This window comes from Pleurodeles waltl, chromosome 7 (genome assembly GCF_031143425.1).
Source record: "Pleurodeles waltl isolate 20211129_DDA chromosome 7, aPleWal1.hap1.20221129, whole genome shotgun sequence".
In the NCBI taxonomy this organism is placed as follows: domain Eukaryota; kingdom Metazoa; phylum Chordata; class Amphibia; order Caudata; family Salamandridae; genus Pleurodeles; species Pleurodeles waltl.
This window is the reverse complement of record NC_090446.1, coordinates 1,122,384,823-1,122,412,610: the sequence shown is the minus strand read 5'-3', so window position 1 is coordinate 1,122,412,610 and position 27,788 is coordinate 1,122,384,823. Positions and strand designations below refer to the sequence as shown.

At 40.2% G+C, this 27,788-nt stretch overlaps 12 non-coding genes across 12 annotated transcripts; all 12 read left to right on the top strand.

The window, feature by feature from the left end:
* Window positions 1–457: 457 nt before the first annotated feature.
* TRNAR-CCU (transfer RNA arginine (anticodon CCU)) lies at window positions 458–530 on the top strand. The gene has a single exon. It is a non-coding gene; the product is annotated as a tRNA-Arg (tRNA).
* Window positions 531–2,737: 2,207 nt separating this feature from the next.
* Window positions 2,738–2,810, top strand: TRNAR-CCU (transfer RNA arginine (anticodon CCU)). Its single transcript has one exon. It is a non-coding gene; the product is annotated as a tRNA-Arg (tRNA).
* Window positions 2,811–5,017: 2,207 nt separating this feature from the next.
* TRNAR-CCU (transfer RNA arginine (anticodon CCU)) lies at window positions 5,018–5,090 on the top strand. Its single transcript has one exon. It is a non-coding gene; the product is annotated as a tRNA-Arg (tRNA).
* Window positions 5,091–7,297: 2,207 nt separating this feature from the next.
* Window positions 7,298–7,370, top strand: TRNAR-CCU (transfer RNA arginine (anticodon CCU)). The gene has a single exon. It is a non-coding gene; the product is annotated as a tRNA-Arg (tRNA).
* Window positions 7,371–9,577: 2,207 nt separating this feature from the next.
* Window positions 9,578–9,650, top strand: TRNAR-CCU (transfer RNA arginine (anticodon CCU)). Its single transcript has one exon. It is a non-coding gene; the product is annotated as a tRNA-Arg (tRNA).
* A 2,207-nt stretch (window positions 9,651–11,857) lies between these two features.
* TRNAR-CCU (transfer RNA arginine (anticodon CCU)) lies at window positions 11,858–11,930 on the top strand. The gene has a single exon. It is a non-coding gene; the product is annotated as a tRNA-Arg (tRNA).
* Window positions 11,931–14,137: 2,207 nt separating this feature from the next.
* TRNAR-CCU (transfer RNA arginine (anticodon CCU)) lies at window positions 14,138–14,210 on the top strand. The gene has a single exon. It is a non-coding gene; the product is annotated as a tRNA-Arg (tRNA).
* A 2,207-nt stretch (window positions 14,211–16,417) lies between these two features.
* On the top strand, window positions 16,418–16,490 carry TRNAR-CCU (transfer RNA arginine (anticodon CCU)). Its single transcript has one exon. It is a non-coding gene; the product is annotated as a tRNA-Arg (tRNA).
* A 2,207-nt stretch (window positions 16,491–18,697) lies between these two features.
* TRNAR-CCU (transfer RNA arginine (anticodon CCU)) lies at window positions 18,698–18,770 on the top strand. The gene has a single exon. It is a non-coding gene; the product is annotated as a tRNA-Arg (tRNA).
* A 2,207-nt stretch (window positions 18,771–20,977) lies between these two features.
* Window positions 20,978–21,050, top strand: TRNAR-CCU (transfer RNA arginine (anticodon CCU)). The gene has a single exon. It is a non-coding gene; the product is annotated as a tRNA-Arg (tRNA).
* A 2,207-nt stretch (window positions 21,051–23,257) lies between these two features.
* Window positions 23,258–23,330, top strand: TRNAR-CCU (transfer RNA arginine (anticodon CCU)). The gene has a single exon. It is a non-coding gene; the product is annotated as a tRNA-Arg (tRNA).
* A 2,207-nt stretch (window positions 23,331–25,537) lies between these two features.
* Window positions 25,538–25,610, top strand: TRNAR-CCU (transfer RNA arginine (anticodon CCU)). The gene has a single exon. It is a non-coding gene; the product is annotated as a tRNA-Arg (tRNA).
* Window positions 25,611–27,788: the final 2,178 nt, after the last annotated feature.

Here is a 27,788-nt window from a genome sequence, read left to right as displayed (position 1 = left end):
GTCTATCTTTCCAGTAATGATCTACAGTGTGCAAAAAGTAAACCTTTTGCCATAAGTATCTCCTTTCTGCTAAGCACCGATCATTAAAAATCTCTCTATAAATATGTATATCAGAAGACGGAAATGCTAGTTCGGGTTGATGTTGTTAGAACTGCAAGTGCAGTTGTGTTCCTTGAGCTGCCTTGACGTTTCCTGCTGGCTCGAGCAGTGGGCATTTTGTTGTGACATGTGAAGTGAAGTTAGGAGAGTTTAGCGTCCGCTTTGTGTTGTTCTTCCAGGTGAGGGTATATTAGATATTTGAATATTTGTAAGGACTTTAAAGAGAGGGGAGTTATCCATGGATTTCTTGTTGTGAATGTATTGTATAAGTGATTCCATAGACTTATACTGCGGTAGAGACCACATGATAGGGAGTGGATCTTGTATTTGGAGGACAGGGGAGAGCAGCATCAACATGGCCCCAGTGGCCTAATGGATAAGGCACTGGCCTCCTAAGCCAGGGATTGTGGGTTCAAGTCCCATCTGGGGTGAAACTCTGTACTTTCAGCTCTTGACTTTTACATTTTCAAAGCACAAACCACACAATTCAGCCCTTGCTTTACATAGACTTTGCAGCTATGGAACATCAACCTACCTTCAAAACACAAGTGCTGGAACTCAAAAACATTTGCCTACATATCCTACTCTTGGGCCCAGTCTGGAGAATGGGATTTCAACCCACCTTTCTGGCTAGACATTTTTTATGTCCTCCTTTGGATAGCACTCGCAGGCAGTCTCCCATTTAGCATTAAAACATGTACTTATTTAACCACTTGAATGTATAAACTGTTGAATAATTAAAAATATCATGTGAAACTGCTATGTTGATAAAGAAGTATTTCTTGAAAAAAGTGCAGCAGATGGGAAGACAGTGCACCCTATTTTGTGCTACTATCGCTGGGCCCCTAGTCTTAGAAACCAAACTGAGTTTAGGGAGGGCAGGGTGGTGTTTCAATGATGGCAGTTAAATAGATTTTTCAAAACACCCGGGGTGTTGTTAGACTGAGAAGTTGATGGGACACCTGTGAAAGGCAGCTTTACTTTTCTGCTTTTAGTTGATGTAGATTGTATGTCCTGTTTAACAACCTTTGGTTTCAACAAGGACATTAGGGAGATATTGGGACACTGCCTGGGATGCTTGTCCTCTCTCTATTTTGAAAATTTGCCATGCTAACTAAGGGCCAAGGCAGACGTTTAGTTTTAGCCTTGCCCAACTCTAATTTTCCAAACCTAGAGCATACATTTGGCGCAGATTGTAATACTTTGTTAGTACGACCTGTTGTTCCCTTAAGAGTGCATATGTTGTGAACAAACAAGATGGCCAAATTATATCGTAGGAGTCTACCACACCAGGTCCTTCACTCGTAAGAACAGTGGGACTGAAGCATGATGGATTAACTAGTTCCCTTAAATGCAGCCATTTCAAACTTTAATCACCACAGCTGGGGACTCTTTAAAGGTGATATGAACTTCTTTTATACCTGAGTGGGAGCGACAAACATGTAGAATATGTGTCGTATTTTTAGAAAGTGTTTGTAGCTATTGGTTAACAGCACTCCTGTGCAACCCTGTTGGCCTAATTCTAAGGCAGCCAAATACTCACAAAGGGATTGTGGGTTTGAGTTCTTTCTGGGGTGGAAGAAGATGTATTTTGGAGATGTTTATCTAGTTTCCTAAGGGTCTTCCTTCTTAACAACATTAGCACTGAAGCGTGCTGATAAAATAACCAATTCCAACAAACTTTACTCCGCCACCTGTTCAAGTACCACAGCAGAGCATTTTCTCCACTGCTAGGATAGGAATGGAGAAATGTGCTTGTTTTATGTCTGAGCAGAAAAGCTATATGTTTGAATGGATGTGTGGGATAAAACACACCCTGTCGTATGTTGTAAAGGTATTGCAAGTTGTGGAGTAGCTTAGTGATCACATAGAGGTAAGTGGGTGAAGACAGAATTCCTCTGTGGGGTGAATGAACTCGGAGGTGACTTGCGTTATCCTTTTTATGTATGACAAAGGTACTTTATTTCTTACTGCACATTTCAATGCCATCACTCAAAAAAAACAAAAAATTCCTAGTCTTTTGTTGTTTCATATGGAAGATTATGTTTTCAGGCATGGAGAATGAAAGCAGAAGCTGTAGTGCTGAATTAGACGTTCTCACAAACCATGTAATAATTTGTTCAAAAAAAGGCATGACATTTCTGAGTCATATTAAAAATGATGTGTAAATATGCAGATAGAGTCTATCTTTCCAGTAATGATCTACAGTGTGCAAAAAGTAAACCTTTTGCCATAAGTATCTCCTTTCTGCTAAGCACCGATCATTAAAAATCTCTCTAAAAATATGTATATCAGAAGAAGGAAATGCTAGTTCGGGTTGATGTTGTTAGAACTGCAAGTGCAGTTGTATTCCTGGAGCTGCCTTGACGTTTCCTGCTGGCTCGAGCAGTGGGCATTTTGTTGTGACATGTGAAGTGAAGTTAGGAGAGTTTAGCGTCCGCATTGTGTTGTTCTTCCAGGTGAGGGTATATTAGATATTTGAATAGTTGTAAGGACTTTAAAGAGAGGGGAGTTATCCATGGATTGCTTGTTGTGAATGTATTGCATAAGTGATTCCATAGACTTAAACTGCGGTAGAGACCACATGATAGAGAGTGGATCTTGTATTTGGAGGACAGGGGAGAGCAGCATCAACATGGCCCCAGTGGCCTAATGGATAAGGCACTGGCCTCCTAAGCCAGGGATTGTGGGTTCAAGTCCCATTTGGGGTGAAACTCTGTACATTCAGCTCTTGAGTTTTACATTTTCAAAGCACAAACCACACAATTCAGCCCTTGCTTTACATAGACTTTGCAGCTATGGAACATCAATCTACCTTCAAAACACAAGTGCTGGAACTCAAAAACATTTGCCTACATATCCTACTCTTGGGCCCAGTCTGGAGAATGGGATTTCAACCCACCTTTCTGGCTAGACATTTTTTATGTCCTCCTTTGGATAGCACTCGCAGGCAGTCTCCCATTTAGCATTAAAACATGTACTTATTTCACCACTTGAATGTATAAACTGTTGAATAATTAAAAATACCATGTGAAACTGCTATGTTGATAAAGAAGTATTTCTTGAAAAAAGGGCAGCAGATGGGAAGACAGTGCACTCTATTTTGTGCTACTATCGCTGGGCCCCTAGTCTTAGAAACCAAACTGAGTTTAGGGAGGGCAGGGTGGTGTTTCAATGATGGCAGTTAAATAGATTTTTCAAAACACCCGGGGTGTTGTTAGACTGAGAAGTTGATGGGACACCTGTGAAAGGCAGCTTTACTTTTCTGCTTTTAATTGATGTAGATTGTATGTCCTGTTTAACAACCTTTGGTTTCAACAAGGACATTAGAGAGATATTGGGACACTGTCTGGGATGCTTGTCCTCTCTCTATTTTGAAAATTTGCCATGCCAACTAAGGGCCAAGGCAGACGTTTAGTTTTAGCCTTGCCCAACTCTAATTTTCCAGACCTAGAGCATACATTTGGCGCAGATTGTAATACTGTGTTAGTACTACCTGTTGTTCCCTTAAGAGTGCATATATTGTGAACAAACAAGATGGCCAAATTATATCGTAGGAGTCTACCACACCAGGTCCTTCACTCGTAAGAACAGTGGGACTGAAGCATGATGGATTAACTAGTTCCCTTAAATGCAGCCATTTCAAACTTTAATCACCACAGCTGGGGACTCTTTAAAGGTGATATGAACTTCTTTTATACCTGAGTGGGAGCGACAAACATGTAGAATAAGTGTCGTATTTTTAGAAAGTGTTTGTAGCTATTGGTTAACAGCACTCCTGTGCAACCCTGTTGGCCTAATTCTAAGGCAGTCAAATACTCACAAAGGGATTGTGGGTTTGAGTACTTTCTGGGGTGGAAGAAGATGTATTTTGGAGATGTTTATCTAGTTTCCGAAGGGTCTTCCTTCTTAACAACATTAGCACTGAAGCGTGCTGATAAAATAACCAATTCCAACAAACTTTACTCCGCCACCTGTTCAAGTACCACAGCAGAGCATTTTCTCCACTGCTAGGATAGGAATGGAGAAATGTGCTTGTTTTATGTCTGAGCACAAAAGATATATGTTTGAATGGATGTGTGGGATAAAACACACCCTGTCGTATGTTGTAAAGGTATTGCAAGTTGTGGAGTTGCTTAGTGATCACATAGAGGTAAGTGGGTGAAGACAGAATTCCTCTGTGGGGTGAATGAACTCGGAGGTGACTTGCGTTATCCTTTTTATGTATGACAAAGGTACTTTATTTCTTACTGCACATTTCAATGCCATCACTCAAAAAAAACAAAAAATTCCTAGTCTTTTGTTGTTTCATATGGAAGATTAAGTTTTCAGGCATGGAGAATGAAAGCAGAAGCTGTAGTGCTGAATTAGACGTTCTCACAAACCATGTAATAATTTGTTCAAAAAAAGGCATGACATTTCTGAGTCATATTCAAAATGATGTGTAAATATGCAGATAGAGTCTATCTTTCCAGTAATGATCTACAGTGTGCAAAAAGTAAACCTTTTGCCATAAGTATCTCCTTTCTGCTAAGCACCGATCATTAAAAATCTCTCTATAAATATGTATATCAGAAGAAGGAAATGCTAGTTCGGGTTGATGTTGTTAGAACTGCAAGTGCAGTTGTATTCCTTGAGCTGCCTTGATGTTTCCTGCTGGCTCGAGCAGTGGGCATTTTGTTGTGACATGTGAAGTGAAGTTAGGAGAGTTTAGTGTCCGCATGGTGTTGTTCTTCCAGGTGAGGGTATATTAGCTATTTGAATAGTTGTAAGGACTTTAAAGAGAGGGGAGTTATCCATGGATTGCTTGTTGTGAATGTATTGTATAAGTGATTCCATAGACTTAAACTGCGGTAGAGGCCACATGATAGGGAGTGGATCTTGTATTTGGAGGACAGGGGAGAGCAGTATCAACGTGGCCCCAGTGGCCTAATGGATAAGGCACTGGCCTCCTAAGCCAGGGATTGTGGGTTCAAGTCCCATCTGGGGTGAAACTCTGTACGTTCAGCTCTTGACTTTTACATTTTCAAAGCACAAACCACACAATTCAGCCCTTCCTTTACATAGACTTTGCAGCTATGGAACATCAATCTACCTTCAAAACACAAGTGCTGGAACTCAAAAACATTTACCTACATATTCTACTCTTGGGCCCAGTCTGGAGAATGGGATTTCAACCCACCTTTCTGGCTAGACATTTTTTATGTCCTCCTTTGGATAGCACTCGCAGGCAGTCTCCCATTTAGCATTAAAACATGTACTTATTTCACCACTTGAATGCATAAACTGTTGAATAATTAAAAATACCATGTGAAACTGCTATGTTGATAAAGAAGTATTTCTCAAAAAAAGTGCAGCAGATGGGAAGACAGTGCACCCTATTTTATGCTACTATCGCTGGGCCCCTAGTCTTAGAAACCAAACTGAGTTTAGGGAGGGCAGGGTGGTGTTTCAATGATGGCAGTTAAATAGATTTTTCAAAACACCCGGGGTGTTGTTAGACTGAGAAGTTGATGGGACACCTGTGAAAGGCAGCTTTACTTGTCTGCTTTTAGTTGGTGTAGATTGTATGTCCTGTTTAACAAGCTTTGGTTTCAACAAGGACATTAGAGAGATATTGGGACACTGCCTGGGATGCTTGTCCTCTCTCTATTTTGAAAATTTGCCATGCCAACTAAGGGCCAAGGCAGACGTTTAGTTTTAGCCTTGCCCAACTCTAATTTTCCAAACCTAGAGCATACATTTGGCGCAGATTGTAATACTTTGTTAGTACTACCTGTTGTTCCCTTAAGAGTGCATATATTGTGAACAAACAAGATGGCCAAATTATATCGTAGGAGTCTGCCACACCAGGTCCTTCACTCGTAAGAACAGTGGGACTGAAGCATGATGGATTAACTAGTTCTCTTAAATGCAGCCATTTCAAACTTTAATCACCACAGCTGGGGACTCTTTAAAGGTGATATGAACTTCTTTTATACCTGAGTGGGAGCGACAAACATGTAGAATATGTGTTGTATTTTTAGAAAGTGTTTGTAGCTATTGGTTAACAGCACTCCTGTGCAACCCCGTTGGCCTAATTCTAAGGCAGTCAAATACTCACAAAGGGATTGTGGGTTTGAGTTATTTCTGGGGTGGAAGAAGATGTATTTTGGAGATGTTTATCTAGTTTCCTAAGGGTCTTCCTTCTTAACAACATTAGCACGGAAGCGTGCTGATAAAATAACCAATTCCAACAAACTTTACTCCGCCACCTGTTCAAGTACCACAGCAGAGCATTTTCTCCACTGCTAGGATAGGAATGGAGAAATGTGCTTGTTTTATGTCTGAACAGAAAAGATATATGTTTGAATGGATGTGTGGGATAAAACACACCCTGTCGTATGTTGTAAAGGTATTGCAAGTTGTGGAGTAGCTTAGTGATCACATAGAGGAAAGTGGGTGAAGACAGAATTCCTCTGTGGGGTGAATGAACTCGGAGGTGACTTGCGTTATCCTTTTTATGTATGACAAAGGTACTTTATTTCTTACTGCACATTTCAATGCCATCACTCAAAAAAAACAAAAAACTCCTAGTCTTTTGTTGTTTCATATGGAAGATTATGTTTTCAGGCATGGAGAATGAAAGCAGAAGCTGTAGTGCTGAATTAGACGTTCTCACAAACCATGTAATAATTTGTTCAAAAAAAGGCATGACATTTCTGAGTCATATTAAAAATGATGTGTAAATATGCAGATAGAGTCTATCTTTCCAGTAATGATCTACAGTGTGCAAAAAGTAAACCTTTTGCCATAAGTATCTCCTTTCTGCTAAGCACCGATCATTAAAAATCTCTCTATAAATATGTATATCAGAAGAAGGAAATGCTAGTTCGGGTTGATGTTGTTAGAACTGCAAGTGCAGTTGTATTCCTTGAGCTGCCTTGATGTTTCCTGCTGGCTCGAGCAGTGGGCATTTTGTTGTGACATGTGAAGTGAAGTTAGGAGAGTTTAGCGTCCGCATTGTGTTGTTCTTCCAGGTGAGGGTATATTAGATATTTGAATAGTTGTAAGGACTTTAAAGAGAGGGGAGTTATCCATGGATTGCTTGTTGTGAATGTATTGTATAAGTGATTCCATAGACTTAAACTGCGGTAGAGACCACATGATAGGGAGTGGATCTTGTATCTGGAAGACAGGGGAGAGCAGCATCAACATGGCCCCAGTGGCCTAATGGATAAGGCACTGGCCTCCTAAGCCAGGGATTGTGAGTTCAAGTCCCATCTGGGGTGAAACTCTGTACCTTCAGCTCTTGACTTTTACATTTTCAAAGCCCAAACCACACAATTCAGCCCTTGCTTTACATAGACTTTGCAGCTATGGAACATCAATCTACCTTCAAAACACAAGTGCTGGAACTCAAAAACATTTGCCTACATATCCTACTCTTGGGCCCAGTCTGGAGAATGGGATTTCAACCCACCTTTCTGGCTAGACATTTTTTATGTCCTCCTTTGGATAGCACTCGCAGGCAGTCTCCCATTTAGCATTAAAACACGTACTTATTTCACCACTTGAATGTATAAACTGTTGAATAATTAAAAATACCATGTGAAACTACTATGTTGATAAAGAAGTATTTCTTGAAAAAAGTGCAGCAGATGGGAAGACAGTGCACCCTATTTTGTGCTACTATCGCTGGGCCCCTAGTCTTAGAAACCAAACTGAGTTTAGGGAGGGCAGGGTGGTGTTTCAATGATGGCAGTTAAATAGATTTTTCAAAACACCCGGGGTGTTGTTAGACTGAGAAGTTGATGGGACACCTGTGAAAGGCAGCTTTACTTTTCTGCTTTTAGTTGATGTAGATTGTATGTCCTGTTTAACAACCTTTGGTTTCAACAAGGACATTAGAGAGATATTGGGACACTGCTTGGGATGCTTGTCCTCTCTCTATTTTGAAAATTTGCCATGCCAACTAAGGGCCAAGGCAGACGTTTAGTTTTAGCCTTGCCCAACTCTAATTTTCCAAACCTAGAGCATACATTTGGCGCAGATTGTAATGCTGTGTTAGTACTACCTGTTGTTCCCTTAAGAGTGCAAATATTGTGAACAAACAAGATGGCCAAATTATATCGTAGGAGTCTACCACACCAGGTCCTTCACTCGTAAGAACAGTGGGACCGAAGCATGATGGATTAACTAGTTCCCTTAAATGCAGCCATTTCAAACTTTAATCACCACAGCTGGGGACTCTTTAAAGGTGATATGAACTTCTTTTATACCTGAGTGGGAGCGACAAACATGTAGAATATGTGTCGTATTTTTAGAAAGTGTTTGTAGCTATTGGTTAACAGCACTCCTGTGCAACCCTGTTGGCCTAATTCTAAGGCAGTCAAATACTCACAAAGGGATTGTGGGTTTGAGTTCTTTCTGGGGTGGAAGAAGATGTATTTTGGAGATGTTTATCTAGTTTCCTAAGGGTCTTCCTTCTTAACAACATTAGCACTGAAGCGTGCTGATAAAATAACCAATGCCAACAAACTTTACTCCGCCACCTGTTCAAGTACCACAGTAGAGCATTTTCTCCACTGCTAGGATAGGAATGGAGAAATGTGCTTGTTTTATGTCTGAGCACAAAAGATATATGTTTGAATGGATGTGTGGGATAAAACACACCCTGTCGTATGTTGTAAAGGTATTGCAAGTTGTGGAGTAGCTTAGTGATCACATAGAGGTAAGTGGGTGAAGACAGAATTCCTCTGTGGGGTGAATGAACTCGGAGGTGACTTGCGTTATCCTTTTTATGTATGACAAAGGTACTTTTTTTCTTACTGCACATTTCAATGCCATCACTCAAAAAAAACAAAAAATTCCGAGTCTTTTGTTGTTTCATATGGAAGATTATGTTTTCAGGCATGGAGAATGAAAGCAGAAGCTGTAGTGCTGAATTAGATGTTCTCACAAACCATGTAATAATTTGTTCAAAAAAAGGCATGACATTTCTGAGTCATATTAAAAATGATGTGTAAATATGCAGATAGAGTCTATCTTTCCAGTAATGATCTACAGTGTGCAAAAAGTAAACCTTTTGTCATAAGTATCTCCTTTCTGCTAAGCACCGATCATTAAAAATCTCTCTATAAATATGTATATCAGAAGAAGGAAATGCTAGTTCGGGTTGATGTTGTTAGAACTGCAAGTGCAATTGTATTCCTTGAGCTGCCTTGATGTTTCCTGCTGGCTCGAGCAGTGGGCATTTTGTTGTGACATGTGAAGTGAAGTTAGGAGAGTTTAGTGTCCGCATGGTGTTGTTCTTCCAGGTGAGGGTATATTAGCTATTTGAATAGTTGTAAGGACTTTAAAGAGAGGGGAGTTATCCATGGATTGCTTGTTGTGAATGTATTGTATAAGTGATTCCATAGACTTAAACTGCGGTAGAGACCACATGATAGGGAGTGGATCTTGTATTTGGAGGACAGGGGAGAGCAGTATCAACGTGGCCCCAGTGGCCTAATGGATAAGGCACTGGCCTCCTAAGCCAGGGATTGTGGGTTCAAGTTCCATCTGGGGTGAAACTCTGTACATTCAGCTCTTGACTTTTACATTTTCAAAGCACAAACCACACAATTCAGCCCTTCCTTTACATAGACTTTGCAGCTATGGAACATCAATCTACCTTCAAAACACAAGTGCTGGAACTCAAAAACATTTACCTACATATTCTACTCTTGGGCCCAGTCTGGAGAATGGGATTTCAACCCACCTTTCTGGCTAGACATTTTTTATGTCCTCCTTTGGATAGCACTCTCAGGCAGTCTCCCATTTAGCATTAAAACATGTACTTATTTCACCACTTGAATGCATAAACTGTTGAATAATTAAAAATACCATGTGAAACTGCTATGTTGATAAAGAAGTATTTCTCAAAAAAAGTGCAGCAGATGGGAAGACAGTGCACCCTATTTTATGCTACTATCGCTGGGCCCCTAGTCTTAGAAACCAAACTGAGTTTAGGGAGGGCAGGGTGGTGTTTCAATGATGGCAGTTAAATAGATTTTTCAAAACACCCGGGGTGTTGTTAGACTGAGAAGTTGATGGGACACCTGTGAAAGGCAACTTTACTTGTCTGCTTTTAGTTGATGTAGATTGTATGTCCTGTTTAACAACCTTTGGTTTCAACAAGGACATTATAGAGATATTGGGACACTGCCTGGGATGCGTGTCCTCTCTCTATTTTGAAAATTTGCCATGCCAACTAAGGGCCAAGGCAGACGTTTAGTTTTAGCCTTACCCAACTCTAATTTTCCAAACCTAGAGCATACATTTGGCGCAGATTGTAATACTTTGTTAGTACTACCTGTTGTTCCCTTAAGAGTGCATATATTGAGAACAAACAAGATGGCCAAATTATATCGTAGGAGTCTGCCACACCAGGTCCTTCACTCGTAAGAACAGTGGGACTGAAGCATGATGGATTAACTAGTTCCCTTAAATGCAGCCATTTCAAACTTTAATCACCACAGCTGGGGACTCTTTAAAGGTGATATGAACTTCTTTTATACCTGAGTGGGAGCGACAAACATGTAGAATATGTGTTGTATTTTTAGAAAGTGTTTGTAGCTATTGGTTAACAGCACTCCTGTGCAACCCCGTTGGCCTAATTCTAAGGCAGTCAAATACTCACAAAGGGATTGTGGGTTTGAGTTATTTCTGGGGTGGAAGAAGATGTATTTTGGAGATGTTTATCTAGTTTCCTAAGGGTCTTCCTTCTTAACAACATTAGCACGGAAGCGTGCTGATAAAATAACCAATTCCAACAAACTTTACTCCGCCACCTGTTCAAGTACCACAGCAGAGCATTTTCTCCACTGCTAGGATAGGAATGGAGAAATGTGCTTGTCTTATGTCTGAACAGAAAAGATATATGTTTGAATAGATGTGTGGGATAAAACACACCCTGTCGTATGTTGTAAAGGTATTGCAAGTTGTGGAGTAGCTTAGTGATCACATAGAGGAAAGTGGGTGAAGACAGAATTCCTCTGTGGGCTGAATGAACTCAGAGGTGACTTGCGTTATCCTTTTTATGTATGACAAAGGTACTTTATTTCTTACTGCACATTTCAATGCCATCACTCAAAAAAACCAAAAAATACCTAGTCTTTTGTTGTTTCATATGGAAGATTATGTTTTCAGGCATGGAGAATGAAAGCAGAAGCTGTAGTGCTGAATTAGACGTTCTCACAAACCATGTAATAATTTGTTCAAAAAAAGGCATGACATTTCTGAGTCATATTAAAAATGATGTGTAAATATGCAGATAGAGTCTATCTTTCCAGTAATGATCTACAGTGTGCAAAAAGTAAACCTTTTGCCATAAGTATCTCCTTTCTGCTAAGCACCGATCATTAAAAATCTCTCTATAAATATGTATATCAGAAGACGGAAATGCTAGTTCGGGTTGATGTTGTTAGAACTGCAAGTGCAGTTGTGTTCCTTGAGCTGCCTTGACGTTTCCTGCTGGCTCGAGCAGTGGGCATTTTGTTGTGACATGTGAAGTGAAGTTAGGAGAGTTTAGCGTCCGCTTTGTGTTGTTCTTCCAGGTGAGGGTATATTAGATATTTGAATATTTGTAAGGACTTTAAAGAGAGGGGAGTTATCCATGGATTTCTTGTTGTGAATGTATTGTATAAGTGATTCCATAGACTTATACTGCGGTAGAGACCACATGATAGGGAGTGGATCTTGTATTTGGAGGACAGGGGAGAGCAGCATCAACATGGCCCCAGTGGCCTAATGGATAAGGCACTGGCCTCCTAAGCCAGGGATTGTGGGTTCAAGTCCCATCTGGGGTGAAACTCTGTACTTTCAGCTCTTGACTTTTACATTTTCAAAGCACAAACCACTCAATTCAGCCCTTGCTTTACATAGACTTTGCAGCTATGGAACATCAACCTACCTTCAAAACACAAGTGCTGGAACTCAAAAACATTTGCCTACATATCCTACTCTTGGGCCCAGTCTGGAGAATGGGATTTCAACCCACCTTTCTGGCTAGACATTTTTTATGTCCTCCTTTGGATAGCACTTGCAGGCAGTCTCCCATTTAGCATTAAAACATGTACTTATTTAACCACTTGAATGTATAAACTGTTGAATAATTAAAAATATCATGTGAAACTGCTATGTTGATAAAGAAGTATTTCTTGAAAAAAGTGCAGCAGATGGGAAGACAGTGCACCCTATTTTGTGCTACTATCGCTGGGCCCCTAGTCTTAGAAACCAAACTGAGTTTAGGGAGGGCAGGGTGGTGTTTCAATGATGGCAGTTAAATAGATTTTTCAAAACACCCGGGGTGTTGTTAGACTGAGAAGTTGATGGGACACCTGTGAAAGGCAGCTTTACTTTTCTGCTTTTAGTTGATGTAGATTGTATGTCCTGTTTAACAACCTTTGGTTTCAACAAGGACATTAGGGAGATATTGGGACACTGCCTGGGATGCTTGTCCTCTCTCTATTTTGAAAATTTGCCATGCTAACTAAGGGCCAAGGCAGACGTTTAGTTTTAGCCTTGCCCAACTCTAATTTTCCAATCCTAGAGCATACATTTGGCGCAGATTGTAATACTTTGTTAGTACGACCTGTTGTTCCCTTAAGAGTGCATATGTTGTGAACAAACAAGATGGCCAAATTATATCGTAGGAGTCTACCACACCAGGTCCTTCACTCGTAAGAACAGTGGGACTGAAGCATGATGGATTAACTAGTTCCCTTAAATGCAGCCATTTCAAACTTTAATCACCACAGCTGGGGACTCTTTAAAGGTGATATGAACTTCTTTTATACCTGAGTGGGAGCGACAAACATGTAGAATATGTGTCGTATTTTTAGAAAGTGTTTGTAGCTATTGGTTAACAGCACTCCTGTGCAACCCTGTTGGCCTAATTCTAAGGCAGCCAAATACTCACAAAGGGATTGTGGGTTTGAGTTCTTTCTGGGGTGGAAGAAGATGTATTTTGGAGATGTTTATCTAGTTTCCTAAGGGTCTTCCTTCTTAACAACATTAGCACTGAAGCGTGCTGATAAAATAACCAATTCCAACAAACTTTACTCCGCCACCTGTTCAAGTACCACAGCAGAGCATTTTCTCCACTGCTAGGATAGGAATGGAGAAATGTGCTTGTTTTATGTCTGAGCAGAAAAGCTATATGTTTGAATGGATGTGTGGGATAAAACACACCCTGTCGTATGTTGTAAAGGTATTGCAAGTTGTGGAGTAGCTTAGTGATCACATAGAGGTAAGTGGGTGAAGACAGAATTCCTCTGTGGGGTGAATGAACTCGGAGGTGACTTGCGTTATCCTTTTTATGTATGACAAAGGTACTTTATTTCTTACTGCACATTTCAATGCCATCACTCAAAAAAAACAAAAAATTCCTAGTCTTTTGTTGTTTCATATGGAAGATTATGTTTTCAGGCATGGAGAATGAAAGCAGAAGCTGTAGTGCTGAATTAGACGTTCTCACAAACCATGTAATAATTTGTTCAAAAAAAGGCATGACATTTCTGAGTCATATTAAAAATGATGTGTAAATATGCAGATAGAGTCTATCTTTCCAGTAATGATCTACAGTGTGCAAAAAGTAAACCTTTTGCCATAAGTATCTCCTTTCTGCTAAGCACCGATCATTAAAAATCTCTCTAAAAATATGTATATCAGAAGAAGGAAATGCTAGTTCGGGTTGATGTTGTTAGAACTGCAAGTGCAGTTGTATTCCTGGAGCTGCCTTGACGTTTCCTGCTGGCTCGAGCAGTGGGCATTTTGTTGTGACATGTGAAGTGAAGTTAGGAGAGTTTAGCGTCCGCATTGTGTTGTTCTTCCAGGTGAGGGTATATTAGATATTTGAATAGTTGTAAGGACTTTAAAGAGAGGGGAGTTATCCATGGATTGCTTGTTGTGAATGTATTGCATAAGTGATTCCATAGACTTAAACTGCGGTAGAGACCACATGATAGAGAGTGGATCTTGTATTTGGAGGACAGGGGAGAGCAGCATCAACATGGCCCCAGTGGCCTAATGGATAAGGCACTGGCCTCCTAAGCCAGGGATTGTGGGTTCAAGTCCCATTTGGGGTGAAACTCTGTACATTCAGCTCTTGAGTTTTACATTTTCAAAGCACAAACCACACAATTCAGCCCTTGCTTTACATAGACTTTGCAGCTATGGAACATCAATCTACCTTCAAAACACAAGTGCTGGAACTCAAAAACATTTGCCTACATATCCTACTCTTGGGCCCAGTCTGGAGAATGGGATTTCAACCCACCTTTCTGGCTAGACATTTTTTATGTCCTCCTTTGGATAGCACTCGCAGGCAGTCTCCCATTTAGCATTAAAACATGTACTTATTTCACCACTTGAATGTATAAACTGTTGAATAATTAAAAATACCATGTGAAACTGCTATGTTGATAAAGAAGTATTTCTTGAAAAAAGGGCAGCAGATGGGAAGACAGTGCACTCTATTTTGTGCTACTATCGCTGGGCCCCTAGTCTTAGAAACCAAACTGAGTTTAGGGAGGGCAGGGTGGTGTTTCAATGATGGCAGTTAAATAGATTTTTCAAAACACCCGGGGTGTTGTTAGACTGAGAAGTTGATGGGACACCTGTGAAAGGCAGCTTTACTTTTCTGCTTTTAATTGATGTAGATTGTATGTCCTGTTTAACAACCTTTGGTTTCAACAAGGACATTAGAGAGATATTGGGACACTGTCTGGGATGCTTGTCCTCTCTCTATTTTCAAAATTTGCCATGCCAACTAAGGGCCAAGGCAGACGTTTAGTTTTAGCCTTGCCCAACTCTAATTTTCCAGACCTAGAGCATACATTTGGCGCAGATTGTAATACTGTGTTAGTACTACCTGTTGTTCCCTTAAGAGTGCATATATTGTGAACAAACAAGATGGCCAAATTATATCGTAGGAGTCTACCACACCAGGTCCTTCACTCGTAAGAACAGTGGGACTGAAGCATGATGGATTAACTAGTTCCCTTAAATGCAGCCATTTCAAACTTTAATCACCACAGCTGGGGACTCTTTAAAGGTGATATGAACTTCTTTTATACCTGAGTGGGAGCGACAAACATGTAGAATAAGTGTCGTATTTTTAGAAAGTGTTTGTAGCTATTGGTTAACAGCACTCCTGTGCAACCCTGTTGGCCTAATTCTAAGGCAGTCAAATACTCACAAAGGGATTGTGGGTTTGAGTTCTTTCTGGGGTGGAAGAAGATGTATTTTGGAGATGTTTATCTAGTTTCCGAAGGGTCTTCCTTCTTAACAACATTAGCACTGAAGCGTGCTGATAAAATAACCAATTCCAACAAACTTTACTCCGCCACCTGTTCAAGTACCACAGCAGAGCATTTTCTCCACTGCTAGGATAGGAATGGAGAAATGTGCTTGTTTTATGTCTGAGCACAAAAGATATATGTTTGAATGGATGTGTGGGATAAAACACACCCTGTCGTATGTTGTAAAGGTATTGCAAGTTGTGGAGTTGCTTAGTGATCACATAGAGGTAAGTGGGTGAAGACAGAATTCCTCTGTGGGGTGAATGAACTCGGAGGTGACTTGCGTTATCCTTTTTATGTATGACAAAGGTACTTTATTTCTTACTGCACATTTCAATGCCATCACTCAAAAAAAACAAAAAATTCCTAGTCTTTTGTTGTTTCATATGGAAGATTAAGTTTTCAGGCATGGAGAATGAAAGCAGAAGCTGTAGTGCTGAATTAGACGTTCTCACAAACCATGTAATAATTTGTTCAAAAAAAGGCATGACATTTCTGAGTCATATTCAAAATGATGTGTAAATATGCAGATAGAGTCTATCTTTCCAGTAATGATCTACAGTGTGCAAAAAGTAAACCTTTTGCCATAAGTATCTCCTTTCTGCTAAGCACCGATCATTAAAAATCTCTCTATAAATATGTATATCAGAAGAAGGAAATGCTAGTTCGGGTTGATGTTGTTAGAACTGCAAGTGCAGTTGTATTCCTTGAGCTGCCTTGATGTTTCCTGCTGGCTCGAGCAGTGGGCATTTTGTTGTGACATGTGAAGTGAAGTTAGGAGAGTTTAGTGTCCGCATGGTGTTGTTCTTCCAGGTGAGGGTATATTAGCTATTTGAATAGTTGTAAGGACTTTAAAGAGAGGGGAGTTATCCATGGATTGCTTGTTGTGAATGTATTGTATAAGTGATTCCATAGACTTAAACTGCGGTAGAGGCCACATGATAGGGAGTGGATCTTGTATTTGGAGGACAGGGGAGAGCAGTATCAACGTGGCCCCAGTGGCCTAATGGATAAGGCAATGGCCTCCTAAGCCAGGGATTGTGGGTTCAAGTCCCATCTGGGGTGAAACTCTGTACGTTCAGCTCTTGACTTTTACATTTTCAAAGCACAAACCACACAATTCAGCCCTTCCTTTACATAGACTTTGCAGCTATGGAACATCAATCTACCTTCAAAACACAAGTGCTGGAACTCAAAAACATTTACCTACATATTCTACTCTTGGGCCCAGTCTGGAGAATGGGATTTCAACCCACCTTTCTGGCTAGACATTTTTTATGTCCTCCTTTGGATAGCACTCGCAGGCAGTCTCCCATTTAGCATTAAAACATGTACTTATTTCACCACTTGAATGCATAAACTGTTGAATAATTAAAAATACCATGTGAAACTGCTATGTTGATAAAGAAGTATTTCTCAAAAAAAGTGCAGCAGATGGGAAGACAGTGCACCCTATTTTATGCTACTATCGCTGGGCCCCTAGTCTTAGAAACCAAACTGAGTTTAGGGAGGGCAGGGTGGTGTTTCAATGATGGCAGTTAAATAGATTTTTCAAAACACCCGGGGTGTTGTTAGACTGAGAAGTTGATGGGACACCTGTGAAAGGCAGCTTTACTTGTCTGCTTTTAGTTGGTGTAGATTGTATGTCCTGTTTAACAAGCTTTGGTTTCAACAAGGACATTAGAGAGATATTGGGACACTGCCTGGGATGCTTGTCCTCTCTCTATTTTGAAAATTTGCCATGCCAACTAAGGGCCAAGGCAGACGTTTAGTTTTAGCCTTGCCCAACTCTAATTTTCCAAACCTAGAGCATACATTTGGCGCAGATTGTAATACTTTGTTAGTACTACCTGTTGTTCCCTTAAGAGTGCATATATTGTGAACAAACAAGATGGCCAAATTATATCGTAGGAGTCTGCCACACCAGGTCCTTCACTCGTAAGAACAGTGGGACTGAAGCATGATGGATTAACTAGTTCTCTTAAATGCAGCCATTTCAAACTTTAATCACCACAGCTGGGGACTCTTTAAAGGTGATATGAACTTCTTTTATACCTGAGTGGGAGCGACAAACATGTAGAATATGTGTTGTATTTTTAGAAAGTGTTTGTAGCTATTGGTTAACAGCACTCCTGTGCAACCCCGTTGGCCTAATTCTAAGGCAGTCAAATACTCACAAAGGGATTGTGGGTTTGAGTTATTTCTGGGGTGGAAGAAGATGTATTTTGGAGATGTTTATCTAGTTTCCTAAGGGTCTTCCTTCTTAACAACATTAGCACGGAAGCGTGCTGATAAAATAACCAATTCCAACAAACTTTACTCCGCCACCTGTTCAAGTACCACAGCAGAGCATTTTCTCCACTGCTAGGATAGGAATGGAGAAATGTGCTTGTTTTATGTCTGAACAGAAAAGATATATGTTTGAATGGATGTGTGGGATAAAACACACCCTGTCGTATGTTGTAAAGGTATTGCAAGTTGTGGAGTAGCTTAGTGATCACATAGAGGAAAGTGGGTGAAGACAGAATTCCTCTGTGGGGAGAATGAACTCGGAGGTGACTTGCGTTATCCTTTTTATGTATGACAAAGGTACTTTATTTCTTACTGCACATTTCAATGCCATCACTCAAAAAAAACAAAAAACTCCTAGTCTTTTGTTGTTTCATATGGAAGATTATGTTTTCAGGCATGGAGAATGAAAGCAGAAGCTGTAGTGCTGAATTAGACGTTCTCACAAACCATGTAATAATTTGTTCAAAAAAAGGCATGACATTTCTGAGTCATATTAAAAATGATGTGTAAATATGCAGATAGAGTCTATCTTTCCAGTAATGATCTACAGTGTGCAAAAAGTAAACCTTTTGCCATAAGTATCTCCTTTCTGCTAAGCACCGATCATTAAAAATCTCTCTATAAATATGTATATCAGAAGAAGGAAATGCTAGTTCGGGTTGATGTTGTTAGAACTGCAAGTGCAGTTGTATTCCTTGAGCTGCCTTGATGTTTCCTGCTGGCTCGAGCAGTGGGCATTTTGTTGTGACATGTGAAGTGAAGTTAGGAGAGTTTAGCGTCCGCATTGTGTTGTTCTTCCAGGTGAGGGTATATTAGATATTTGAATAGTTGTAAGGACTTTAAAGAGAGGGGAGTTATCCATGGATTGCTTGTTGTGAATGTATTGTATAAGTGATTCCATAGACTTAAACTGTGGTAGAGACCACATGATAGGGAGTGGATCTTGTATCTGGAAGACAGGGGAGAGCAGCATCAACATGGCCCCAGTGGCCTAATGGATAAGGCACTGGCCTCCTAAGCCAGGGATTGTGAGTTCAAGTCCCATCTGGGGTGAAACTCTGTACCTTCAGCTCTTGACTTTTACATTTTCAAAGCCCAAACCACACAATTCAGCCCTTGCTTTACATAGACTTTGCAGCTATGGAACATCAATCTACCTTCAAAACACAAGTGCTGGAACTCAAAAACATTTGCCTACATATCCTACTCTTGGGCCCAGTCTGGAGAATGGGATTTCAACCCACCTTTCTGGCTAGACATTTTTTATGTCCTCCTTTGGATAGCACTCGCAGGCAGTCTCCCATTTAGCATTAAAACACGTACTTATTTCACCACTTGAATGTATAAACTGTTGAATAATTAAAAATACCATGTGAAACTACTATGTTGATAAAGAAGTATTTCTTGAAAAAAGTGCAGCAGATGGGAAGACAGTGCACCCTATTTTGTGCTACTATCGCTGGGCCCCTAGTCTTAGAAACCAAACTGAGTTTAGGGAGGGCAGGGTGGTGTTTCAATGATGGCAGTTAAATAGATTTTTCAAAACACCCGGGGTGTTGTTAGACTGAGAAGTTGATGGGACACCTGTGAAAGGCAGCTTTACTTTTCTGCTTTTAGTTGATGTAGATTGTATGTCCTGTTTAACAACCTTTGGTTTCAACAAGGACATTAGAGAGATATTGGGACACTGCTTGGGATGCTTGTCCTCTCTCTATTTTGAAAATTTGCCATGCCAACTAAGGGCCAAGGCAGACGTTTAGTTTTAGCCTTGCCCAACTCTAATTTTCCAAACCTAGAGCATACATTTGGCGCAGATTGTAATGCTGTGTTAGTACTACCTGTTGTTCCCTTAAGAGTGCAAATATTGTGAACAAACAAGATGGCCAAATTATATCGTAGGAGTCTACCACACCAGGTCCTTCACTCGTAAGAACAGTGGGACCGAAGCATGATGGATTAACTAGTTCCCTTAAATGCAGCCATTTCAAACTTTAATCACCACAGCTGGGGACTCTTTAAAGGTGATATGAACTTCTTTTATACCTGAGTGGGAGCGACAAACATGTAGAATATGTGTCGTATTTTTAGAAAGTGTTTGTAGCTATTGGTTAACAGCACTCCTGTGCAACCCTGTTGGCCTAATTCTAAGGCAGTCAAATACTCACAAAGGGATTGTGGGTTTGAGTTCTTTCTGGGGTGGAAGAAGATGTATTTTGGAGATGTTTATCTAGTTTCCTAAGGGTCTTCCTTCTTAACAACATTAGCACTGAAGCGTGCTGATAAAATAACCAATGCCAACAAACTTTACTCCGCCACCTGTTCAAGTACCACAGTAGAGCATTTTCTCCACTGCTAGGATAGGAATGGAGAAATGTGCTTGTTTTATGTCTGAGCACAAAAGATATATGTTTGAATGGATGTGTGGGATAAAACACACCCTGTCGTATGTTGTAAAGGTATTGCAAGTTGTGGAGTAGCTTAGTGATCACATAGAGGTAAGTGGGTGAAGACAGAATTCCTCTGTGGGGTGAATGAACTCGGAGGTGACTTGCGTTATCCTTTTTATGTATGACAAAGGTACTTTTTTTCTTACTGCACATTTCAATGCCATCACTCAAAAAAAACAAAAAATTCCGAGTCTTTTGTTGTTTCATATGGAAGATTATGTTTTCAGGCATGGAGAATGAAAGCAGAAGCTGTAGTGCTGAATTAGATGTTCTCACAAACCATGTAATAATTTGTTCAAAAAAAGGCATGACATTTCTGAGTCATATTAAAAATGATGTGTAAATATGCAGATAGAGTCTATCTTTCCAGTAATGATCTACAGTGTGCAAAAAGTAAACCTTTTGTCATAAGTATCTCCTTTCTGCTAAGCACCGATCATTAAAAATCTCTCTATAAATATGTATATCAGAAGAAGGAAATGCTAGTTCGGGTTGATGTTGTTAGAACTGCAAGTGCAATTGTATTCCTTGAGCTGCCTTGATGTTTCCTGCTGGCTCGAGCAGTGGGCATTTTGTTGTGACATGTGAAGTGAAGTTAGGAGAGTTTAGTGTCCGCATGGTGTTGTTCTTCCAGGTGAGGGTATATTAGCTATTTGAATAGTTGTAAGGACTTTAAAGAGAGGGGAGTTATCCATGGATTGCTTGTTGTGAATGTATTGTATAAGTGATTCCATAGACTTAAACTGCGGTAGAGACCACATGATAGGGAGTGGATCTTGTATTTGGAGGACAGGGGAGAGCAGTATCAACGTGGCCCCAGTGGCCTAATGGATAAGGCACTGGCCTCCTAAGCCAGGGATTGTGGGTTCAAGTTCCATCTGGGGTGAAACTCTGTACATTCAGCTCTTGACTTTTACATTTTCAAAGCACAAACCACACAATTCAGCCCTTCCTTTACATAGACTTTGCAGCTATGGAACATCAATCTACCTTCAAAACACAAGTGCTGGAACTCAAAAACATTTACCTACATATTCTACTCTTGGGCCCAGTCTGGAGAATGGGATTTCAACCCACCTTTCTGGCTAGACATTTTTTATGTCCTCCTTTGGATAGCACTCTCAGGCAGTCTCCCATTTAGCATTAAAACATGTACTTATTTCACCACTTGAATGCATAAACTGTTGAATAATTAAAAATACCATGTGAAACTGCTATGTTGATAAAGAAGTATTTCTCAAAAAAAGTGCAGCAGATGGGAAGACAGTGCACCCTATTTTATGCTACTATCGCTGGGCCCCTAGTCTTAGAAACCAAACTGAGTTTAGGGAGGGCAGGGTGGTGTTTCAATGATGGCAGTTAAATAGATTTTTCAAAACACCCGGGGTGTTGTTAGACTGAGAAGTTGATGGGACACCTGTGAAAGGCAACTTTACTTGTCTGCTTTTAGTTGATGTAGATTGTATGTCCTGTTTAACAACCTTTGGTTTCAACAAGGACATTATAGAGATATTGGGACACTGCCTGGGATGCGTGTCCTCTCTCTATTTTGAAAATTTGCCATGCCAACTAAGGGCCAAGGCAGACGTTTAGTTTTAGCCTTACCCAACTCTAATTTTCCAAACCTAGAGCATACATTTGGCGCAGATTGTAATACTTTGTTAGTACTACCTGTTGTTCCCTTAAGAGTGCATATATTGAGAACAAACAAGATGGCCAAATTATATCGTAGGAGTCTGCCACACCAGGTCCTTCACTCGTAAGAACAGTGGGACTGAAGCATGATGGATTAACTAGTTCCCTTAAATGCAGCCATTTCAAACTTTAATCACCACAGCTGGGGACTCTTTAAAGGTGATATGAACTTCTTTTATACCTGAGTGGGAGCGACAAACATGTAGAATATGTGTTGTATTTTTAGAAAGTGTTTGTAGCTATTGGTTAACAGCACTCCTGTGCAACCCCGTTGGCCTAATTCTAAGGCAGTCAAATACTCACAAAGGGATTGTGGGTTTGAGTTATTTCTGGGGTGGAAGAAGATGTATTTTGGAGATGTTTATCTAGTTTCCTAAGGGTCTTCCTTCTTAACAACATTAGCACGGAAGCGTGCTGATAAAATAACCAATTCCAACAAACTTTACTCCGCCACCTGTTCAAGTACCACAGCAGAGCATTTTCTCCACTGCTAGGATAGGAATGGAGAAATGTGCTTGTCTTATGTCTGAACAGAAAAGATATATGTTTGAATAGATGTGTGGGATAAAACACACCCTGTCGTATGTTGTAAAGGTATTGCAAGTTGTGGAGTAGCTTAGTGATCACATAGAGGAAAGTGGGTGAAGACAGAATTCCTCTGTGGGCTGAATGAACTCAGAGGTGACTTGCGTTATCCTTTTTATGTATGACAAAGGTACTTTATTTCTTACTGCACATTTCAATGCCATCACTCAAAAAAACCAAAAAATACCTAGTCTTTTGTTGTTTCATATGGAAGATTATGTTTTCAGGCATGGATATTGAAAGCAGAAGCTGTAGTGCTGAATTAGACGTTCTCACAAACCATGTAATAATTTGTTAAAAAAAAGGCATGACATTTCTGAGTCATATTAAAAATGATGTGTAAATATGCAGATAGAGTCTATCTTTCCAGTAATGATCTACAGTGTGCAAAAAGTAAACCTTTTGCCATAAGTATCTCCTTTCTGCTAAGCACCGATCATTAAAAATCTCTCTATAAATATGTATATCAGAAGAAGGAAATGCTAGTTCGGGTTGATGTTGTTAGAACTGCAAGTGCAGTTGTGTTCCTTGAGCTGCCTTGACGTTTCCTGCTGGCTCGAGCAGTGGGCATTTTGTTGTGACATGTGAAGTGAAGTTAGGAGAGTTTAGCGTCCGCTTTGTGTTGTTCTTCCAGGTGAGGGTATATTAGATATTTGAATATTTGTAAGGACTTTAAAGAGAGGGGAGTTATCCATGGATTTCTTGTTGTGAATGTATTGTATAAGTGATTCCATAGACTTATACTGCGGTAGAGACCACATGATAGGGAGTGGATCTTGTATTTGGAGGACAGGGGAGAGCAGCATCAACATGGCCCCAGTGGCCTAATGGATAAGGCACTGGCCTCCTAAGCCAGGGATTGTGGGTTCAAGTCCCATCTGGGGTGAAACTCTGTACTTTCAGCTCTTGACTTTTACATTTTCAAAGCACAAACCACACAATTCAGCCCTTGCTTTACATAGACTTTGCAGCTATGGAACATCAACCTACCTTCAAAACACAAGTGCTGGAACTCAAAAACATTTGCCTACATATCCTACTCTTGGGCCCAGTCTGGAGAATGGGATTTCAACCCACCTTTCTGGCTAGACATTTTTTATGTCCTCCTTTGGATAGCACTCGCAGGCAGTCTCCCATTTAGCATTAAAACATGTACTTATTTAACCATTTGAATGTATAAACTGTTGAATAATTAAAAATATCATGTGAAACTGCTATGTTGATAAAGAAGTATTTCTTGAAAAAAGTGCAGCAGATGGGAAGACAGTGCACCCTATTTTGTGCTACTATCGCTGGGCCCCTAGTCTTAGAAACCAAACTGAGTTTAGGGAGGGCAGGGTGGTGTTTCAATGATGGCAGTTAAATAGATTTTTCAAAACACCCGGGGTGTTGTTAGACTGAGAAGTTGATGGGACACCTGTGAAAGGCAGCTTTACTTTTCTGCTTTTAGTTGATGTAGATTGTATGTCCTGTTTAACAACCTTTGGTTTCAACAAGGACATTAGGGAGATATTGGGACACTGCCTGGGATGCTTGTCCTCTCTCTATTTTGAAAATTTGCCATGCCAACTAAGGGCCAAGGCAGACGTTTAGTTTTAGCCTTGCCCAACTCTAATTTTCCAAACCTAGAGCATACATTTGGCGCAGATTGTAATACTGTGTTAGTACTACCTGTTGTTCCCTTAAGAGTGCATATATTGTGAACAAACAAGATGGCCAAATTATATCGTAGGAGTCTACCACACCAGGTCCTTCACTCGTAAGAACAGTGGGACTGAAGCATGATGGATTAACTAGTTCCCTTAAATGCAGCCATTTCAAACTTTAATCACCACAGCTGGGGACTCTTTAAAGGTGATATGAACTTCTTTTATACCTGAGTGGGAGCGACAAACATGTAGAATATGTGTCGTATTTTTAGAAAGTGTTTGTAGCTATTGGTTAACAGCACTCCTGTGCAACCCTGTTGGCCTAATTCTAAGGCAGTCAAATACTCACAAAGGGATTGTGGGTTTGAGTTCTTTCTGGGGTGGAAGAAGATGTATTTTGGAGATGTTTATCTAGTTTCCTAAGGGTCTTCCTTCTTAACAACATTAGCACTGAAGCGTGCTGATAAAATAACCAATTCCAACAAACTTTACTCCGCCACCTGTTCAAGTACCACAGCAGAGCATTTTCTCCACTGCTAGGATAGGAATGGAGAAATGTGCTTGTTTTATGTCTGAGCAGAAAAGCTATATGTTTGAATGGATGTGTGGGATAAAACACACCCTGTTGTATGTTGTAAAGGTATTGCAAGTTGTGGAGTAGCTTAGTGATCACATAGAGGTAAGTGGGTGAAGACAGAATTCCTCTGTGGGGTGAATGAACTCGGAGGTGACTTGCGTTATCCTTTTTATGTATGACAAAGGTACTTTATTTCATACTGCACATTTCAATGCCATCACTCAAAAAAAACAAAAAATTCCTAGTCTTTTGTTGTTTCATATGGAAGATTATGTTTTCAGGCATGGAGAATGAAAGCAGAAGCTGTAGTGCTGAATTAGACGTTCTCACAAACCATGTAATAATTTGTTCAAAAAAAGGCATGACATTTCTGAGTCATATTAAAAATGATGTGTAAATATGCAGATAGAGTCTATCTTTCCAGTAATGATCTACAGTGTGCAAAAAGTAAACCTTTTGCCATAAGTATCTCCTTTCTGCTAAGCACCGATCATTAAAAATCTCTCTAAAAATATGTATATCAGAAGAAGGAAATGCTAGTTCGGGTTGATGTTGTTAGAACTGCAAGTGCAGTTGTATTCCTGGAGCTGCCTTGACGTTTCCTGCTGGCTCGAGCAGTGGGCATTTTGTTGTGACATGTGAAGTGAAGTTAGGAGAGTTTAGCGTCCGCATTGTGTTGTTCTTCCAGGTGAGGGTATATTAGATATTTGAATAGTTGTAAGGACTTTAAAGAGAGGGGAGTTATCCATGGATTGCTTGTTGTGAATGTATTGCATAAGTGATTCCATAGACTTAAACTGCGGTAGAGACCACATGATAGAGAGTGGATCTTGTATTTGGAGGACAGGGGAGAGCAGCATCACCATGGCCCCAGTGGCCTAATGGATAAGGCACTGGCCTCCTAAGCCAGGGATTGTGGGTTCAAGTCCCATCTGGGGTGAAACTCTGTACATTCAGCTCTTGAGTTTTACATTTTCAAAGCACAAACCACACAATTCAGCCCTTGCTTTACATAGACTTTGCAGCTATGGAACATCAATCTACCTTCAAAACACAAGTGCTGGAACTCAAAAACATTTGCCTACATATCCTACTCTTGGGCCCAGTCTGGAGAATGGGATTTCAACCCACCTTTCTGGCTAGACATTTTTTATGTCCTCCTTTGGATAGCACTCGCAGGCAGTCTCCCATTTAGCATTAAAACATGTACTTATTTCACCACTTGAATGTATAAACTGTTGAATAATTAAAAATACCATGTGAAACTGCTATGTTGATAAAGAAGTATTTCTTGAAAAAAGTGCAGCAGATGGGAAGACAGTGCACTCTATTTTGTGCTACTATCGCTGGGCCCCTAGTCTTAGAAACCAAACTGAGTTTAGGGAGGGCAGGGTGGTGTTTCAATGATGGCAGTTAAATAGATTTTTCAAAACACCGGGGGTGTTGTTAGACTGAGAAGTTGATGGGACACCTGTGAAAGGCAGCTTTACTTTTCTGCTTTTAATTGATGTAGATTGTATGTCCTGTTTAACAACCTTTGGTTTCAACAAGGACATTAGAGAGATATTGGGACACTGCCTGGGATGCTTGTCCTCTCTCTATTTTGAAAATTTGCCATGCCAACTAAGGGCCAAGGCAGACGTTTAGTTTTAGCCTTGCCCAACTCTAATTTTCCAAACCTAGAGCATACATTTGGCGCAGATTGTAATACTGTGTTAGTACTACCTGTTGTTCCCTTAAGAGTGCATATATTGTGAACAAACAAGATGGCCAAATTATATCGTAGGAGTCTACCACACCAGGTCCTTCACTCGTAAGAACAGTGGGACTGAAGCATGATGGATTAACTAGTTCCCTTAAATGCAGCCATTTCAAACTTTAATCACCACAGCTGGGGACTCTTTAAAGGTGATATGAACTTCTTTTATACCTGAGTGGGAGCGACAAACATGTAGAATAAGTGTCGTATTTTTAGAAAGTGTTTGTAGCTATTGGTTAACAGCACTCCTGTGCAACCCTGTTGGCCTAATTCTAAGGCAGTCAAATACTCACAAAGGGATTGTGGGTTTGAGTTCTTTCTGGGGTGGAAGAAGATGTATTTTGGAGATGTTTATCTAGTTTCCGAAGGGTCTTCCTTTTAACAACATTAGCACTGAAGCGTGCTGATAAAATAACCAATTCCAACAAACTTTACTCCGCCACCTGTTCAAGTACCACAGCAGAGCATTTTCTCCACTGCTAGGATAGGAATGGAGAAATGTGCTTGTTTTATGTCTGAGCACAAAAGATATATGTTTGAATGGATGTGTGGGATAAAACACACCCTGTCGTATGTTGTAAAGGTATTGCAAGTTGTGGAGTTGCTTAGTGATCACATAGAGGTAAGTGGGTGAAGACAGAATTCCTCTGTGGGGTGAATGAACTCGGAGGTGACTTGCGTTATCCTTTTTATGTATGACAAAGGTACTTTATTTCTTACTGCACATTTCAATGCCATCACTCAAAAAAAACAAAAAATTCCTAGTCTTTTGTTGTTTCATATGGAAGATTAAGTTTTCAGGCATGGAGAATGAAAGCAGAAGCTGTAGTGCTGAATTAGACGTTCTCACAAACCATGTAATAATTTGTTCAAAAAAAGGCATGACATTTCTGAGTCATATTCAAAATGATGTGTAAATATGCAGATAGAGTCTATCTTTCCAGTAATGATCTACAGTGTGCAAAAAGTAAACCTTTTGCCATAAGTATCTCCTTTCTGCTAAGCACCGATCATTAAAAATCTCTCTATAAATATGTATATCAGAAGAAGGAAATGCTAGTTCGGGTTGATGTTGTTAGAACTGCAAGTGCAGTTGTATTCCTTGAGCTGCCTTGATGTTTCCTGCTGGCTCGAGCAGTGGGCATTTTGTTGTGACATGTGAAGTGAAGTTAGGAGAGTTTAGTGTCCGCATGGTGTTGTTCTTCCAGGTGAGGGTATATTAGCTATTTGAATAGTTGTAAGGACTTTAAAGAGAGGGGAGTTATCCATGGATTGCTTGTTGTGAATGTATTGTATAAGTGATTCCATAGACTTAAACTGCGGTAGAGGCCACATGATAGGGAGTGGATCTTGTATTTG